Source organism: Prosopis cineraria, unplaced genomic scaffold (genome assembly GCF_029017545.1).
Source record: "Prosopis cineraria cultivar Desert tree isolate PC_DT_omini unplaced genomic scaffold, ASM2901754v1 PC7, whole genome shotgun sequence".
Lineage (NCBI taxonomy): Eukaryota > Viridiplantae > Streptophyta > Magnoliopsida > Fabales > Fabaceae > Prosopis > Prosopis cineraria.
Window position 1 is genome coordinate 9,995,879 of NW_026555338.1, and position 7,910 is coordinate 10,003,788.

The window sequence follows — 7,910 nt, forward strand, 5'->3', positions numbered from 1 at the left end:
TTTATTAATTCTAAGACTTTATAAATAGCTCTAAGATTCTTCTATTATATTTAGTTTTTGGTATTTGAATAAGAGTAATATAGTTTTATCTTCCTCCTCCTTTATCTCTTCTCTCTCCTCCCCTTTCCTCTTTCTTATTTCACATCAGTGTCATTAAGCTATTTATTTTTCACTCATGTCTTGCATATTTCCATCAAGAATCTCATCCAAGATGACAATTTGGCGTAGCTCAAATTAATTTCACATGTCAAATCAATTCTTCCAAAATTATTATTATTTATACTTTTATCTAAAAATTGCCAAAATTATAAATTAACTGCAACAAATCTAATTGATACTTAAAAGCTCAAAAAACAAAAAAAAAATATGGCTTAATTCTTTTTGTTTCTTTGCAAAATTAGCTGGTACCAACCAAAAAAAAAAAAAAACACACACACACACACACTCACACTCACGGTTGCTTTTCTTGAGTGAATGCCATGGCTGACGCGCACATGTAGCAATAAAGTTTGTGCGTAGAGAAGGAAAAGGTGGATGGGCATATAAACACGGCACTAATTTCATTTCATTGGTGAAAAATCTGGAGTGAGAAAGATTGGCAGAGAGAGGATAAGAAGAAGATTATGATGACGGACATAACGGGGGTTTTGCCGAGGGATTGCATTTGCAAAATCGTTTCAGGCTCAACTCCAAGGGATGCATGCCGGACATCTGCCGTTTGTTCGGACTTCAAGGAATATGCAGATTCCGATGAGACGTGGGAACCTTTCCTGCTGTCCTATTGCCGAGACTTGGTCTCCCATTCATCTTTTCCCAACTTGATATTTCTTCCCAACAAACAAGCGAGACCTTCACCTCTCTGATCACCCCGTTCTTGTAGCCGATGGAACCAAGGTAAGATCAGTTCCCACTTTTAACTCTCTCTATTTTCGTCTTGCTTGATCGAAACTTTTGGGCAACCTTCGTCTTCGATTTTTTCCCCCTGAGAAACAATCATTTTATTCGGGGGGAAAAATATCAGTAGTTTTAATTTCAAGAAGTTTGAGCTACTTTCCGCCCTTTTTAACAAGGTTATTAATCCAGATTATCTAAAATGCATTTTCGGTCCTTCACTCCTTTGTGTTCTATTTCATTTGAAATCACTTTTATGCAAAATAATGGTATTGATTGATGATTGATGTGGATGGAACAGAGTTTATCCTTGGCAAAAGAGAGTGGCAAGAAGTGTTACATGATAGGAGCAATGGGGCTTTGCATTACCTGGGGAGATACGCCTCGCTACTGGAGTTGGATTTCAATTCCAGAATCCAGGTTTTCTTTATTCTTTATTCTTTATTCTTTTATATTTATATAGCACTTATTCAGGTCAATAAAAGTATAAAGCACTAATGATTCTTCAAAGTTCAAATTGTGTTATAGCGGGTCTGTGTCTGTGTTGATGGTTTGAATTCTGTTATAGTAGTTAAGGGCTTCGTGTTTGGTGACATGTACACATATCTCACAGATTTTCCCAAGTAGCAGAGCTCAAGCATGTATGGTAGTTTGAAGTCAAGGGCAACTTACAGATTAATCTTCTGTCCTTGAAAACATCGTATGATGTGTTCTTCATCTTCAAGTTTGGAAACAACAGATTCGGATTTACGGATGCACCGGTGAGTTTCAGTCTCACTAAAGGAGATCAATCCACGTCTCGGGGAGTGGTGCTGGACCCTCCAGGATCTGATGTTACGCAGAGAGAAGACGGATGGATGCAAATTAAGGTGGGGGAATGTTTCACTGAAGAAGATTGTGATGATCATGGCCTAGTGGAGTTTAGAGTGGGAGACTGAAGCTTATATTAACCAAGGCATTTTAGTTGAAGGAATTGAGTTCGGGCCTACAAGGAATGAATAAAGAAGAAAATTGTATGCATATTTCAGCCTGGGATAAACTTTATGCCTTCTTTCGTTTGTGGAGTGATTTTCATGGAATTTGAATGATGCTAAGAATTGGAAGGAAAAGGATTGCAATGGAACGAAATAGTTATGTTTGCTATGTATGTGAGAATTTAAAGTTTAGGAAAAATTTTATGCTTCGAGTTCATTTTCTAAAGCAGCAAAATTACCATAAAAAGCTCTGCATTGTTTACTCATTTTGCTGTTTTCATATTGAGATCAACTAGCATTAATTCAAGGTAGATCAAAGCACATGATATTGCACTCTAATCTTAAAAGTATAATTAGTTCTATGCACAAATTTGCTTGTGATCTAATTACAACACTTAATTTGATTCATTAAATCATTGTCACTGCCAGTTTTGTTACAAATCCTCTCAACCAGCCCTCTTTTTACTTTTTAATCTCTTTCGATCCTCCTTTCAATATTGATTGGTGAGATATATCTTAGGGGGAAAAAAAAACTTCTAAGTTTACTTTTATCACTAATATTTAAAGGTAAAAAATGCTGTAACAAAACTAATATATAACTTAATCAAATAATAATAATAATAATAATCATATAACATAGTAGCAGTGATTTAGTAGTCAGTAATTTGTCATTTTATAGCTAAAGTTTTTAGCTACCAAATAACAAATTATTAGTATAAGGAAAAATAATTAAAATGTAGCACTTGTCATAATACATACATACTCTTACAAATTCCAATAAAAAATCACAGCCGATATTTTCACAAAGTAAAGGAATCACGTAATAAACTTAATTGTAATCAATGCCAAGAATCATATTATAATCACCTTCTCAATTTCTCAAGCAAACACAAAAAATATAATTATATGGCCACAACCCCCTCCATTGCGCAGGTTTTTAAATCATACTTAACGAACAAAATACGCGCTACACTATGTTGATTAAAAAAGATGAAGTGTCACAAAATACGGAAATAGAAACCTGATGTCTGCAATGAAATACTACTACTACATTAGGTCGAGTAAATAACAGTTGTCTACAGAGTATATCTATCCAGAAGTATTTGCTTGATGATAATCATCAAGAAGAAACTTCATTTCAATCCTTGTGTCAATTGACGTTACAACCAAAAACTTGGAGTAAGAGAAACCTGATGTTTGCAATGAAAGAAAAATAAGTACTGAAAATGAAATAAACGATTAAGCAGAGCTCCCATCTAAGATGATAAAAACAAAGGGCATCTAGTCAATTTTTCTCCTCGAGCATGCAGAAAATTGAACTGACAATGGATTAGGAATGGTTAAACTCTAGTTAGGAACTAAACTACACAAGGAAGTTAGTTATAGATGAAGACTTGTAAATTATATATATACATCTAAAGTACAAACCAAACTTGGATAAAAATATTTAACATATAAATTGAGACTAACTAAGCCTAGAGTTCATATATGGAATTCACTAAATTAAACGAAAAATAAAAGCAAATAAAATTAATATCTTGTATTAACTTAATGGTGAATGAGACATGAATGTTGTAAGAGCAACAAAAAATAAAACTACAAACCAATTCAACCCTTCCATTTAAACTTTGCAAAGGGAACAAGGAAAAAAGACTTTATAACGATAAACTACAATACCAAAATTTTACAACCAAGAATTTACTGCTAAGAAACTAAACTATATGAAGAAATCAAAATGGGCTGAAGCATGAATGGTAGACATGGCCCGACTATTAGCAACAAATGTTGGGTTCATCTCGAGGCCCTAAAAATATTATGAAAAAAATAAATAAATTACAATACCGATAGGATTCAAGATAAGTAAAGAGAAATAAGAAAGATAAATCCCTCTTAACACATGAAATCAGAATTTAACTTTATAATATTAATAAGAGAATATAGAATTGATAGAATAAAATCGAAGGAATAAATCTATCAAGTTGATATAAAACAAGAATCTTATTCTATACTTCTCTCAATAGCCATACTTAAGAGAATCTTCAAAGGGCCAAAGTTTAAAAAGCCTTTTTTATTCATGATATGTTTGCTTCTAATTTTCTAAGCATAATTGTAATGCTAAATACAATATAAAATAATGAATAAAATCTAGATAATTAGATAATTAAATAAAATTGAATAAAATATCCTAGAATCTATATCTATATAAAATACTAAATAAAATCTAACTAAATATGTGAATAAAATCTAAATAACTAAATATATGGATAATTAAATATATAGATATCTAAATAAATATCTAAATATCTATATAAAATCTAGCTAACTAAATACTTAAATAAAACCTAAACAATATTATTAAATAGAAAATATCTAAAACAAATTAAAAATAATATTTATTCATAATATCTACCTTCTCAAATCACCCATTATCTCGAAACTCTATCAATACTCCCCCCTAAAAATTTGCCTTGCCCTCAAGGCGAGACATAGGCAATAGCTTTTTTTGTGTAACTAAAGGTTGGGATGGGAGTAATAGATAAATAGTAGCATCTCCAATGTGGATTCCAAAAAGTCAAACAAGAGGTTGCATGGGAACTTCAACGATAAAGATGCAGTTAGACCCACTATCCACCAATTTCAGGACTTGGCATTCAAAAAAGCGCCTTTAAAGCTTCATTGTAGATATGTTTTTGCTATCTTCATGGTTATGTCCTCTTCATCAAGGGAAGGAACCATTTCTTCACCCTCCTTTTAATTTCTAGCAGTAAAAAAGATCCATTGTAGTGATGTCCATGTTTAACAGTCTCACCACAACTGAAACACAGTCCCATCTCTTGTTGTTGCTGTTGTTTAGCTTCCATGGAAGCCATTCTAGATGTTGGTTTGTGAGGAAAAGAGGTTGAAGTTTCTAACCAAAGGGAGTTTGAAATCAATGCTAATGTCTCTTTGAAGTCACATGCTGTTTGATAAGGGATTGAAGGAAACAAAGGCTTAGTTTGGTTCTGCCAGGCAGTTTTGAGCCCGCAAGAGTTTTGGGCTACTCATATTCAAGAGCTAAACTAACAGCCTGGTAAACTGTCTTAGGTTTATGAATTCAAACATCAGATTTGAGCTTCTCCTTGAGGCCTTTGATGAAGACTCCTAAGAGGCAATGTTCAGACCAATTCTTCACATGAGCAGAGCGCCTAGCAAATTCCAAACAGTACTCCTACATAGAATTAGTTTGCTTGATGCAACATAAGAACTCATCTGGGTTTTGATATTCTAGAGGCCCATGATTTTTTAGTAACACCTCCACTAATTCTTTCCAATAGAGGATTGTACGTTCTATGTTAATAGAAGTGAAGAAATCATGAGCGTCTCCCTTTAAATGTCTCATTGCAATATCAACTTTAAAGTCTTCAGAAGTGTGATAATATCGAAAATAATTTTTTGCTTCAAAAATCCATGGTTGTGGATCTCCACCATCGTACTTGGAAAAATGTGTTCTAGAAGATGGATGATAATAGGATGGGATGGGTAGTAAAAATGTGGGTTTGTGAAAAAAGGCGTGCAGATAGGTAGGTACCATCTTTGGATCGAACAGCTCTGATGCCAAATGATAGGTTCCAAGATAAATAGAGAGAAATAAGGAATTTATATCTATATGAAATACTAAATAAAATCTAAAGAACTAAATATTTGAATAAAATCTAAATAACTAGATATTTGGATAAATATATAAATATCTGAATAAATATCTAAATATCAATATAAAATCTAGCTAACTAAATACTTAAATAAAATCTAAATAATATTATTAAATAGAAAACATTTAAAATAAATTAAAATAATATTTATTCATAATATCTATATTCTCAGATCACCCATTATCTTAGAACTCTATCAAACACCTATTATGATTAACCAATGAACACAAACTCAAATAAAATCTTAAATGAATATAAGGAACAAACATTAAAAGGTCACTAGATCCTAGTTTCATAAAGAGTTAATTACAACACCCAATAACATCTGTCCATGAGGTGTATTGCATTTACAGAAAACGCCAACTAATCTCAATGAAGAATATATGAATATTATATGAAATTAGTACACATGGAAGGAGAAGTGCACATTTTATGCATAATTACATAGAAAATAACTCACGATGATTAAATAAAAACCGAAAATTTTGACTGACACATGATAATGACAGGATAATGACTCCCTATTTTGTGTTATTATTGACATATTTTGGTTATATTTTAAGAGTCATTAATGGAAAAAAGAAATATTTTCTTGCTTTTATAAAGAAAAATTAACTAAGTGCCTCATGTGAATTTATTATAATATTTTTAAGAAAATTGTTTAAAATGAGAAAAATTAAAGTAAGCAAATATTCTACTCATATTTATTAATTGTGGATAGGTGGGGCATGACGACATTAAAACAAGAAAAAGAAAGAAGACAAGAAAAATGTCATTTTGATCCTAAGACACAAAAGCAAAAGTTCCTGTGCACTGCTAGAATTTTTAGAATTGTTCACCGGTGCCATGACACCATGAAGGAGTGCCATGGTACTAGATGAAAATACAAAAAATGCACAATTTCATTTTCTATACGAAATTACATTACATAACTCATTTTTTCTTGACTAGAGGACAAATCTTTCTGCTGCTGCAACTGGAGAAAACCCTAAGAGAGTAAGAAGAAAAGTCTTGAAACTTGCGATCAAGAAGAAGTGGAGCAAATCTTCATTCTACCACATTTTTTCAATGTTTTCTCTTCTTCTTTTTCTCTATGCTGATAGTTTTGAACCTTTTCTGTGCTGTGACAGTTTTCATTTCAGCTATGTGTAGCTAAATCTTCTTGTTTGAGAGGACCATGAACCTATTTGTATAAATAACCTTTGATTTACCATTTAGTTGTTGAGAAATGAAGTTCTAATTACTTGTTCTTAAGCTATTTTGTTCTTGTTTGGTGTTTGGCCACCACTAAGTGAGATTTGGGCATTTGGGTTAAACCTTGGAAGAGGAAACTCAAATTGGACCTTGAGAACTAGTAGCTTAGGATTAGTTTAACTAATTTGCCATTAGAATAGGAATGTATCTAACGGACCTAGGTAATTCTCATGGGTTAGGGTCTCTAATGTAATTAATTAATTAAGGTATTTTGCTTCAATTAAATTAATTAGGGTCCTTAGTAATCGGAAGATACTTTGGATTGATTTAGATTCTCGGATTATCAAAACTGAATTTTAAGACAATTAATGTGGTAATGAAAGGGTTAGGATTCTAGAACACTTTTCTCTTAGTTGACTTTATTTGTTTGTGGACTAAAAGTTATTTTAATTGATCACTTTTAGCATTTTTATTTTAATTGTTTTAAAATCAATCTCATATTTTGTTAGCTCAACATGAATGAATTTAGAAATTTAATATCTATTCATCATTTTAATTAATTTCCTGAAATATCAACCTTGATTTACTATTAACTTCAATTGTGACTCGTACAGGTGTAGTGTCTCAATTTTTGTAGGCATCACAGGAGCACAGTGATATTAGTCAACTGAACAACCATGAAAATCATGAAAAGGGGGGTATGTTTAGAGCAGCCGAATAGATTAAGGGCGAAAGTTTTTACTTTTTACAGAGTACGTTCTTAACTATCACAACATACTGTTGTAACTTCTTGTAAGGATGTCTACTCACAACTGTAAGAATACAGCATTTCAGATTTGGTTTGGCTACAAAACAATCACAGAGTACTAGGAGCCATAGCATTCATCATATTACACACAGGAAAAAATGACAGAAATGTAGAGAATTAAGTAGAAAGCAACGAAGCTATCTTGCCTCTAAAATAACTTCCATTAACTTTAGACCTATAAAAGTTGCTTTGGCAAGAAGTTCGACCAAAATAAATTGAGGACTTTCTAGAATTAAATTACAAAATATTGTCTGCCAAGAGACTGGCTAGGGAGATGGAGAATGGTAATAATGCCATACCAAAGAATTTTGTTTAATTGATACATCTCCTTAATCACGCGGTTTTGGTAAATTT

The 7,910-nt window shown here is 32.2% G+C and overlaps 1 pseudogene; it reads left to right on the plus strand.

The window, feature by feature from the left end:
• Positions 1 to 626: 626 nt before the first annotated feature.
• LOC129316464 (F-box protein At2g02240-like) lies at positions 627 to 2,001 on the plus strand (annotated as a pseudogene).
• Positions 2,002 to 7,910: the final 5,909 nt, after the last annotated feature.